The sequence below is a fragment of the Pteropus vampyrus genome, unplaced genomic scaffold (assembly GCF_000151845.1).
Source record: "Pteropus vampyrus isolate Shadow unplaced genomic scaffold, Pvam_2.0 Scaffold536, whole genome shotgun sequence".
NCBI lineage: Eukaryota > Metazoa > Chordata > Mammalia > Chiroptera > Pteropodidae > Pteropus > Pteropus vampyrus.
In genome coordinates, this window is record NW_011889317.1 from 191,178 (window position 1) to 203,864 (window position 12,687).

Below are 12,687 nucleotides of genomic sequence, written 5' to 3' on the forward strand. Positions count from 1 at the left end.
CAGCACTAAGATTCTTTTTTAGAGGATAGCCTTAGGCTTGTCAACTGAAGGTTATCACCTCCAACTCAATGTCAACAAGAGTCCTCAGTTTGGGATGTGTTGAGGGGGTGAGACTTTATTCAGTGAAAACAGCTGTATTGTGAAACAACACTGCTATGCAACAGCCTGGGCAAGGCAGCCCAGGTAAGGAGGCCTGGGTATCACAACTCAGCTCTGAGGAGACAGCTTTGCTCTACTCTGCTCTGGAGAAGTAGCTTCAGCGTTAAAGTTGCAGCTGCTATTACAGCTCCAGCTTGAGAAACACAGTCTTCATAGAAATTGAAAGTGTGCATCCTTGAGGCATAGGTGAAGCTGGTTTATATAGAGAAGAGTGCCCGCTCCTAGTCCTTGATCAGTCTATTTATATGCAAATGAGGACTACAAATTCTCACAGTTCGATTGGTCCAAATACTGTTATTCTGATTGGTTGGATTGGAGCAGCTTTGATTGCTGGTGAAAACGTAAATGAGGATATAGTTGCACAGCTCCAATTGGACAGGGAAAGTCTCAGTTCTATAGATTGAATTTCTATTCTAGGAGCTCTCTTTTAAGGGTTGACTCAGGTGCCAGTAACACAGTGAAGAAGGCTTGGCGGCCTAGTCTGTGGAACGCACTGTGCATGAGGTATTTCTGTAAACGTGGCTGCTAGATTTTGGTTATAAATTTGGGCACAATTAACTAGGAGGGTTCCTTTTTGGCAGGTATATTCTTCTCGAGGGTCAACAGGCTGCTGAAGCTCCAAATGTCATGAGAACAGTCTGTGGATCAGTTATTTAGCATATCTCTATTATGCTGATTTAGACCACAATCCCAGGCTAGACAATGTTTTGAACAATGAATTAGCTATGGAAGGAGATAGGACCCAGGATACCACGTCTTTCTGTCCCCTGTAGTATTTATAAATAGTAAAATCAGATAATAAGATGGTTAAGACTACCCTGTAAAGGGAAAACGTAGGGAGACCACAAACAAGGCAGCATCACCCAGTAGAAAATGAGAGAAGGATGTAGGAAGCAGTGCTGCCTGGTGGCTCACCCTGTCCCCAGTGTGGCCTTCATGTGAAAGAGCTGCTTCCCAATCACCTTCCCTAAAGCCTTGCTTGGGAGTACCAACCTTCTGAAAGCCTTCAGTGGCTACATCTGTAAAACGGTAAAGCCTGTTGAAGATAAAACTTTTTCTTCAAGGTCCTCTGTGGTCTCCACTGACTTCAGCATCCTTTTCTTCCACAGTTTTATATATATATATATATACACACCCCCTCTTATTCCATTGTTTTATATATATATATATATATATATATATATACACACCCCCTCTTATTCCATTGTTTTCAGTATCCACCCTACTTATCCCCTCCACCAGGCTTTTTTTTTTTTTTAATTTTGCTCATTCAGTATCCTGTGCTCATAAAATTAACAAGACTTATTGACCAATTAGATATTGTCGTGTAATAAAATGTCCTAATCTCTGTGGCTCAATTTGGCAGTCATTAGTTGTTGCTTAAGTGTCTCCCCCATGTGTCCAAAGTTCAGCTGATCCAAGTTGGGCTTTGCAGGTGGTTCTGCTCTAGGCTGCCTTGGCCGAAGAGCTATTGCATGTGTGTGGGTTGGCAAGGGTGGCTCTGCACCACATATTCTCATTCTGGGCTGAGGCTGAAGAGGAAGCAGCAACCCAGAAGGATCTCTTCCCATGTCAGTGGTAGAAGAATGAGAGGAAAAGCAGAAACACACAAGGCTTCTTGACCTTAGGCTTAAAACTGGAAAACTGTCCCTTCTTTCTTCAAGTTATTGGTCAAATCCAGTTGTATGCTCAAGCCCAAAGTCAAGTGGTAGGAAAATACCTCCCACCCATTTCACCTAGGCAAGGGTGTAGATACAGAAGGGGTGAAGACTTAGGGCAAATAATGCAATCTACTGCAGGTGGTGAGATGATAGCAATAGCAACAAAACAGCAGCACTAGAGGCAGTAAGAGATGTTTTTAAGTACTTAACTATGTGTCAGCCCTTAGAATTACTGTTCTATCAACATTCTTAATCCTTACTACTGCCTACAAGAGAGGAATTCCTGTTTCTGTGGTACTATAAATGAGAAATGAGATTCCTAATGGTTCCTCAACTCCCCTAAAGCTACACAGCAATTAAATAACAGAGTCTGGATCTGAGCCCAAGGTTCCAAATCCTATATCTTCTTCAAAAATGTCTCCCAGATATTTATTTCCCTATGAGGTATTAATCCATTATGCCTGCCTGTGGATTAAATGGCATTGTGGATGTAGATTTTCATTCTAAACTGTACTGTGCTCTGCCACTGTTGGGTGTTTTAATGGAGCTCATAGGAGTCTAACGGATTTCACAACAGGCAAATGGGTAATAAATCCAGCTCTACACACACAAACACATACAAATAGTCTAAGAAGTGTTCAGGTTTTTTTCATATCTGATGTTATTTGTCAAATGAAGAAGTCCTTTTTGAGAGATTGAAACATGTCAGCTGTTTTCATTGTCTCAATGTTAGATGGAACAACCTGGAATTGCTAAGCATGAAGTGCTTGTCTAAGGTCACTGAGAAATCATCAAAAGTACCAAACAGTGCTGACATTTGTTCAGCAAAAGGTGGCTCTCTTGGACTCCTGGACACCTGAAATGGAAAATACGTTCTCACAAGCAAGAGTATTGTTACCTTTTGTTTCAATGAGATCTAAGTCACACCCTTGAGAGAGAACTAGCACAGTCAAATTTATTGGGCCCACCTGGTAATCCTGAACATTTTATTTGGACAAGTTGCATGCATTTTGAACTTATGCTCTTGAAAAATTCTTTTGGAAATGTCAAGGTGACTGGTGTATTAAAACAATGAGCAAGAGCAAACAAGGATGACATTCTTTTAATTCTTTTCCTGCTAGGTCATTTTCTCCTTGACATCTAGCTCTGTGTGCTTCCATCTCCCATAATCGACCATCAGCCTATACAGAGGTCCACACTCAGCCTACACAGAGGAAATTGTAAAGTAGGTGAGAATTTTTAATCAGTTGACTCAGATGCTCCTTCACCTTTCTCATCAAGGCTCCAACTGATGCTCAAAGTTAAAGCTAAAAAATTAGAAAATCATACTGGCAACTTACCTGAGCTAAACCTTCTAAGACACATTAATGAGTAAATCGCTAATGGTGGCCTCATACATTGGTTGCTGGGGAAGAGGTTATGAAGTGGAGACATCCAGCTTCCTCTAATTATATCTCTCTAACAACTGTCAGTTCTGCCTCTCACCATGTCCATCATATTGCCAGATTTGCAGTTTGTTTCCTAAGTAAAAATTGCCACTGTCAGGTTTAGATATGGAATCTGGTTTTGGCAAATTTTTTTCAAAGAAAGTGTTTATGTGTCACATCACTAAGACTGATTATCTGAATGTTTTGTATTGAATTGAATCAAATACATTTGCCATATTTGTTTTTCAGTCTACAGTAATAATTATTACGTATGACTTAAGTTAAAGAATTGCTTGCTTCAATGACCCAACAAATTCTTTAAAAGGTACAGGTGTAGTTGACTTTTGAAAAAAATATGTTTTTTGAAACAATCCATAAATCCAATTTTTGTATATTGAATGCTATTTCCCTCTCATGCATAGCAAAATCAGAGTTGTTTCTTCAGAAAACTACTTATTCTCTAGATGTTGTAAAATCACAGTTTAGGAAAAAAATAACGAAAAGGTTTGATAGGAAATCAGAATATGAAATAGTCATTATTTCTCAAACTCTGAACATAAAATAGAACTTTTAGAAGTGGCAACATAAATATCTAAAGAAAAATAATTATTGTTTAATCAATAAAACCTACTGCATGAAAAACCATTTTCCTACATTTTTATAGGACAAATGGAGGCCTGTAATGTATTCTTAAGGGTCTTCCAGTTCAAATGAGAATTTAAAAAATTTCCTTTTTCATTTTCCTGATAACATGGAACCCATAAGCCAGCCTTGCTCCACTCTATCACCAAGTGTGGCCAAGAGCCAGGTTATGTGGAGAACCCAGTCTTATAATGAGTCAATGAAAGAGAAATGGCTGGAACTCAATTACACTGTCTCATCATTTTGCCAGAGCTTTAAGAAGTTGTGGCTTTGTATGTGTCAACTTGCACCAAATCCCAAGTAGTAAGTAACCTGCAAAATAGAAGAAAAACTTTTGTCATTAGATGGTATTTTTTGCTTTTGAGTACTATATTCTGTAGTGTGCTATTAGAATTTATTGATCCATCAAAATAATGAAACCATAGTTAATATGAGTTCATTACTAAAAACAAAAAAGAATATTGAAAATAATAATGATGATGTAATAAAAGCTGGTGCATCATCTTCAAAGCAAATGACACAAGAAAACATGCAATCATAACTTTCTACTATTAAATTCAATACAGACAATTTAGTTTCACCCCAAACATCATCTATTATGGTAACGTTCATGTTGGTAATTTGAATTTATTGTGCTGGCCCCTGCATTATAGGAATAAAAGTAAAATAACCACCTTCCAGGAGACCCTGGATGCTGCTGAACACCCTACAGTGAGTGAGAGGGTCTCCAGATAACAGCAGCACGCAGGTGCATTCCATTCTTGCTCGGACTCCCAGGTCGTAGATCACTCAAAAGTTCTTTGAGCTCTTCTTGCTAAGTAACTTTAATCTCTGCAAAAGGAATTAGAAAACTGAGTGCCCACTTTTCCCTAAAGGTTATAGGATGCTCAGCTATGTGTGCTACAGGACTGCACGGCCAAGTTCGAATTCCTCCTCATTGATTACTAGCTGAATGAAGCAGTCAACTCACTGACCCTCCCCCTCTGTGACTTGGTTTCTTCCTGTGTATATTGAGGATAAGGAAAATGCATATCTTATGGGGTTTTTATGAAGATGAAATGAGAAGTTAAGAGTAAAGTGCTTAGAACCTGGCTTGCCTCATACTAAATGTTCAACAGGTATAAGGATACCTAAGTTGGAGGGACTTTGGAGGGGGCACTGTCATTACTGTTCATCAGAAGAGAAAGGTGAGACCCATGGAGGAAAGATGACTCTTCCAAGGTCACACCCTCAATCTGTGTTGGAACAAGTCTAGGACTCAGGCCCAATTATAGAGTCCACTAATATTTGAGGGTTTGCTGTAAGCTGGACCTGGCCTCATACTTTACGTATTATATCCCTCTCAATGCTCACAGCTGCCCTATGAGATAAAATCTTTGTTCACTCTTGCTTTACAGATAGGGCAAGAAAGAAACAAAACAGCCTGGAGATTCTGGAACTTGAACATGTCAAGGATGAGCTCATGGAAGTTCCCAATCCATACGCACCGTTGTCGGTCCACATGGTTCCACTTCTGGATTCACTTGGGAGAAATGTAGCACTTTGGGGTCCTGGGATAGAGGGAGTCTGGAGGAATTCAACTGGAAAGTGCCTCCATCATAAATTCTCCATCTGGATTAACTGGGATAAACCAAAGCTAGCCTGTCTACTTCTCCTAGGTCCAGCATTGCAATAGGTCCATCTAGTGGTCAAAAAACAAGAGTTTTCAACAGTTAGGTCTGACAAGCAACTCAGCCAGAAACCTCCTCCTATTCTACTTTATATCCCATCTCTCTGACTGCCACATCACCAGGTCAAGGATAAGCAGATAGGCCAGGTGCTGGCCTTGGGGCTACCTGGCAGTGGATGTGTCTGGAATATACTATGGAAGGAGGATATTTGCAGTGGCCAACTCTCCTTCTCTGGAAAGGTACTTATCCTTTCAGAGCCTCAATCAGGGATAATTTTGCCCCCCCAAGGGCACATTTGACAATGTCTGGAGCCATCTTTAGTTGTCACAATTAGGAGATGCTACTGGCATCCAGTAGGTAGAGGCAAGGGATGCTGCTGAACACCCTACAGTGAGTGCATAGGACAGCCCCTGTGACCAAGAAGGATCCAGCCTCAGATATCAGCACTGTCACCCATAATTGGGAAACCCCACGGTGCCCTCCTCATAAACGAGAATGACCCAGATGTGGACAGGAGGATTGAATGAGTCTGCACATGCTCAGAGGCTTTGCACGTGTTAGTCCTTCTTCCTGGACCACTATTCCCATTCTCTTTACTCTTTTATCTCAGCTCATGGGCGCATCTGCAGGGAAGCTCATCTGCTCACCCCTGTCTCTCTGTCTCTGTTTAATCTCTCCAAGGACAGATCTGACACAAGGATTTGGGGAAAGAAATTTATGTGGGAGGTGATCCCAGGACACATCTGCAGGGGAATGGGACAGAGAGACCAGACCTGAGGTGGGGCAACGAAGGGTCAGTTTGTGAGCAGTTATTACAGTGAGGAGCTGACGCTTCATCTCCAGGGAGGAGGCTAGAGGACTCATGTCAAGTAAGCTTTGGAACTGCCCCCTACAGGAGGAGGAAACCAGAGCATTTGTCCTCCAGCTCCCATCCTTCATGGGTGGAGGGCTGCTCCTGGGTTCCACCCCCACATTGCAGCCTGCCTGTGCACTGAAGAGGAGTGACAGAGGCAGACTTGACATGGTCTTCATGTTAAAGGGCATTCGAGCTCACGCATTCTCACCCTTGTCCTCAGAAGCTAATGACTCCTCTCAACTGAAGCTCCATAGACCAGCAACCAGGGGCCTAGCTCAACCCAGTCCTGAGAATTTGGGAACCGAGACATCATCATGGAGGAAATTCTAGCTCCTTGTTTTCTGTGGCCATGTTGTTAGGGCTATGGAAATCTGGAGATTCGACAGCAGATCACCATGAAAGTTATTACATCACATCCCCAGCTAGACCAGGCTCAATTTGTTGAGTAAGAAAGGCAATATTTTTGTTGAATTTCATATTTTCTATGAAGTAATGAATTAACCTTTTTGAAATCACAAAGGAGATTACAATAGGAAAATGAAGTCATTATTTTGTCTAAGCTGGCTACAATGCACAGGACAGCCCCCATGACCATTGCATTCAGCAAAGATGGAGGGACAAGTCCGAATAAAGGAATGGGAGAGAGACTATAAAGGCCTTCAGTACTAATTCTAAATATGTGATAACCGGCTAGTAAAAAATTGGATCAGCTCATCATCTCCCCATAGAGAGATTCCGTTTTGTGTGAAGTTAATTCTGACCTAATGAGCCAGATTCTAGGAGACCTGAGCCTACCCTCATTCTGCTGCCATGGGTGGCTCCTTCCAACTTTTAGCTACAGAGGACTAACTGTGAATACCATCTATATATGAGTGGCAAAGAAAATGTTGTGGAGAGGGAGGCTTATAACTCTCCATGTGAAGTGACATAAACACGCTTCTGACAAATAGGGTAAATAGATTAAAAAAATAGGGTAGGCTGGTAGAAGATACAGAAAATTATACTGGTTTCAGGTGGGTGGACCAATATCCTTGACATCATTTGCTCAGATTTTTCTCATTTTGTGAAAAGTTGACAATCCAATAAATACTTATTAAGCATCTAATGTGGCCCTTACATTGAGAGCTGAATGCATGAAATGGAGTAGGACTGACATATATCTGGAACATATGCTACACCTCCCTCCTCGCCTCTCCTCTGCATTGGAGGAAACTACATTGCCCAAGCTCCTTTGCCTTTCTGGTCGGCTCAGCCAATGGGAGGTACTGGCAGAAGACTGATTGGTGGGAGAAGAAAAAAAAACTAGGGCATGTCTCCGCCTCCTGTTTCACATGTCCTCTCCAGCAGTGGCCATTGCATCTATAACTTTAGCTCTTTCGAAAGTCAGTCCTTGTCCCTGTGCCCAGCTTGGTTTGGACAGAGAATGCAGGCTCTGATTACCCACATTCTTCCTTTACCCCTCAGCCTAGGGCTGGTAGCAGCTTCCTGGCATAGCCAATACCTGGATTTTGTCATTGTTTCTTACTTTGCTCCTCAGCTCTCCCATCATTCGTGTAACAAATCCCCCATATAAAATTCTCTCCACTTGAACTGCCCAGTGTGGTTTCTATTTTCTTGGAGAGTCTGCCTACTTTTCCAAATTTATTTCATATCCCTCCCTTCTCTCACTGAGTTTTAGAGTTACCGGCATCCTTTATGTTCTAGGATGCCTGCTTCTTTCTTACTCCAGGGCTTTGCACTTGCTTTTCTTCTGTATTAAGTGTTTTCACGCTGCCTTTCCCACTGGATAGCACCTTCTCATTCCTCACATTTTAGCTAAAATGTTACCTTCTCAGAGGCCTTGACTGACAATCTTATCTAAAGATGCCCATTCAGCCCACCCCCAATGCAAGTTACTCGACTTTCTAGCCCATTGCCCTGTTTATTTCTTTCAAGTCATGTATCACAATCTGTAGTGATTTTATTTCCTTGTTTTATAGTTACTTACTATCTGCCTTTCAACTAGAACATAAGTGTCATAGTCTCAAAATTTAGCCTTGTGCCTGGCACATAGTAGACACAGAATAAAAATTATTGACTGAATGAATAAAAGAATGTTTTGAAACAGTTCGAACCCATAACAAAGTCAAAATGAAAGAAGTTCCAAAAATGATATATTTCTTTGTTATTTTAGGACATAAGTCTGGGTGGGGCAAGGGGACCTAAGTGTTAGAGTTTGTGAATTCTACTTGGAATGAAAAGCATCCTCACTGATGTTCTTTCTTTTGAGCTGTGTCAGGCCTGTACTTACACGGGGAGGGAGCCATCTCCCTGCCTTTAGTGCATGGTTTTCTCTGAACCAGAGTGCTGAGCAGTCACTAGATGGCAGTGTGCACCCTCCTTCACGGACTACAAGCATCTCACTGAAAAACAAGGACATGATTTTTGTCACTTGATTGCTTGATGTAATCTGGAACAAAAAATTGTTGATGAACTCAGCCTACCTGAGTTCACCTTCAGCCAGAAGGGTCAGTCCCAGTAAATGCACGACTTCCCTTCTTCTCTGCCTGGAGGCTTCCCCCACCACAGAGCTGGCATCATTGCACGCAGGGGTGATATGGAGGGGGAATGTATGCGAGACTCTCAGTCAAGGGTTTGGGGAGGGAAGTGCAGGGTAGAGTGGGGTGTGAAAGGAGTGGATGACAAGATGCCCTGGACTCCAGCTGTCTGGCAGGATAACCCCCAAGTGTGGCCTTCATGGCCCGTCACAGAGTCCTTAGTGGGACTGAGCCCCAGAAGCCTGCAGTGGTGAGCTGCTCTTTAACACCTGGTTACCTTCTTTCTTCAATGCTAGTCTCACTTCCCTGCTCCCTCATCTGTGCTTCCTAAAACCACCTTCCAAATAAGCTCCCTGCAACCAAGTCTTCATTTCCAAACCGAGCAGACTCCAATCCCCATTTTCCTAATAGCTCTTCCTCCTTATTCCATGTAAGGACTCACTTCTGTGGAGAGGGACATAGACAGTGAGCCATTAGATTTCCCTGCTACCCCTGCTCACTATCTTCCTCACCAGGAGAAAGAAGCAGCCCTTGGCAAGTTCGTCCACATCTGCGCATCTAAAGTAGTGGTTCCCCAAGCGTGTGCTGGACCCGCAGCAGCAGCAGCAGCAGCAGGAGCCTGGAAAAAAGGCTGTGCTCAGACCCCAGCGCAGGGCTGTGGATCAGACTGGGGTGGGCTCAGTGCGGATGCACTAACCACCCCTTTAGCGGCTTCTAAGGCTAACTGCAGTCTGAGAAGCACTGCCGTGAAGCCAGCTAATCATAATTGGAGATTCAGTTCACAAACAGCCTGCTCTGCTTCTAACCACTTGGGTCACTGATGATGTAGCAAACCACAATTTTATCAGTAATTATAAATGCTCGTGTGCTTACCAATTTCTTCATATTAGTGATTCTTTATGTCACAAACCACATGTTGGGAAGAACAGGGGCTTTGAAGCCAGCACACTTGGGCTAACACACCCTCTGATAGTGTAATGGCAGCCCAGTCAGAGTCCTGCATGTTCCTTGGTCACTTCACCATCCTGTGCACACTGTTTCCAGTACATTCACCCCCTAGGCCAGCACCTGGTTTCCTTTGCTTGTTCTGCTTGCATGGGTGACTGGGACAGCCCTTCTCCAGTAATGGATGAGTGCAAGTTTCCCCGAGATTACACTTCGGGTCAATGAGTCACTTGAAGACTCAAAGAACTCAGAAAAGACGTTATATTCGCAGTTACATTTTATTACAGTGCAAGGGTACAGACTGAAGTCAGTTTTGGGAAAAGGAAAGCAGGGTGGGTCCAGGAGAGCTCTAGGTATAGATCTTTTAGTTGTCTTGTCCCAGGGTTGCTCTGTGGACATTGCTGAGTTCTACTAGTGATAACAGTTAATGACACATGTGGAGTATTTGCTAAGTAGGGAGGCTTACCTGAGCCTTGGGAACCCGGGTTTTTAGTTGAGGTCGGTCACATAAACATGACTGGTTGTCCACATGGCTGACTTTAGTCTCCGGCCTCCCAGATGTCAAGCTGATACTGTGTGGCTCAAGGTCCACACTGTAAATCACATTGTTAGCATAGATTGTCTGGCCTGGCACGAGGCCCCAGGTAGGCAAAGGCACTCTTACAAGGCAGGACATTCCCAGGGCTGCAGGCTGCTTCCTAGTAGCTGCTATTACACAAACAAACAAAAATGCTTCAAGACTAAAAGTTGTCCTGAAAGGGTTTATTGAACCATATGCTAGCCAGAGAAAGTACCAGGTCCTGGGGCATGCAGTCTAAACCACTAGCAGCAGGGCCAGAGAAAACAAACATGCCCACCGTTCTGGGGCTTATAAAGGTTTTTTAAACAGTGAGTTTGGGGAAGAAAGATGTAAGCTGCTTTGAAAAAATTTGCACTGGTCGTATATAAGAAGAACAGGAGAAGGTGAAGTGAGGAATATTCTGAAATAGGTGTATAGTCTGCATGGAAGAAGTACTTGTTGCTTCTGGATCGGTTGTGGGCAATAGTCTGGAAAGTTCATGTGTAAGCAGTACATCTGGTGGTCAGCTATTCTTTCTAGAAATCATAAAAATAACTATGTTATTCAAAGTTTCAACATACATTCAGGTACGTGAGCAGTCTTTTGTTGGTTTTGGCTGCTAATTGATTAACTTCCCTTGTCTCTTCCTTTCACTCTCTGGCCTACTATAATTTAATTTAGGACATCTCAGAATAGTTTTCTTGTCACCGTGTAAGGGCCAAATATTTCCTCAGATAAGTACAATCCTTCACTGCACATTGGGCATGAATGCTTGAGTTACTGCATTGTGTATGGGCCCCTGGAGGTGTGACAGGCCCTGACCCTGGCTCCAGAGAACCAGGCAGGACTGAGCCAACAGTACCCTCCATGAGAACGAACTTGTTACTGCCCCTGGCTCAGTCCCCTACCCCTCCCAGGCTCCCCACTCCTCTCTCTTCCCTCTTTTGGGTTCTGAGAACTTCTTAATAAACCTCTTTCACACAAATCCTTGTCTCAGGGTCTGCTTCTGCAGATCCTCAAATAAGACACTGTAAGAATCTGCTAAGTTCTAAACTTTCCTAATTTTCTGTATTTCATCAACCTTCTCATGAAGCTCTCCATGGCTTTTTCAGGTGCAGTTTCTCCGCACCGCATCCCCATGGGTACAGCTGAATCATGTTGACAGTGATGATGCCTTTGCCTGCTCATGTGCATTGTCTGTCGTCTCCTCACACCTGGAGCTTTCCAGGAGTTGTGGGGAACCTCAGTCACGAATGGTCACCAGCACCCTCAGGACTCGGCCATTTCGGTTGCATGCCACTCCCATACATCTCTGCATCCACTGCCTCCACTGGAAACCACAGACATCCTTGTAGGATCCTCCAGGCTCGAAGGTGAGCCAACTCTGAAGTGGTGAAGTCTGTCTCCCTTCATTCTTGTGTTACTCTGTTAGAGGCAGCCTAGTTTCAAGGTCTTGCTGAACTTGTACACTGACCCTTTCAGTTGGCACTTGAGGCTGGCCTCCTGGAACCCAGCCATGCCTGTGATCCAGACTCTCTTTGAGGGGCCTTCACCCTCAGCAAACAACTTTTTCAAAGGCTCAGGGTTAGACTGGGTCTCTCTGGAGCTGAGGTCTTCACAACATGACGGACATGACTCCCTCTCTCCTCTCTGTGTTGCATTTCCCTCTTCCTCTGTCCTGTCTGGCTCTGGGCCTTGACAGCAATGCCCTGGGCCCTCTGCCCATCCCTCCCAGCAGCAAGGTCTTCCTTGCACAGCTTCTGCCCAGCAGAAGGGATCCCTTCCTAACCTTCTTTTGGAATTATGAAACTGCCTCACACATGTGTGCTGCTTCATAGTACAGCTCCTTTCACCCCTGAGAAGTGCACAAGGCAGGACCATCCCTGTGTTAACGGTGACAGAAAAATTCAGATCAGAGAGGTGAGTGTCTTGCTGAATGAGCTTCCTAGGGCAGCCCCAACAATGTACCAGACACTTGATGGCTTAAGACAGCAGAAATAGACTGTCTCACCGTTCCGATGGCCAGAAGTCGGAAATCAAGGTGTTGGCAATGCCATCATTCCTCTAAAACCTGCAAGGGAGAATCTTTCCTCCTCTTCCAGCTTCTGGTGGTGGCCATCAATCTTTGCTGTTTCTTGACTCACAGATACCCAGATACCTGGCTCCTTATGGATAAAATTTCTGCCTCCATCTTCAAATGCTGCTCTCCAGTGTCTCTGTCTTCACATCAC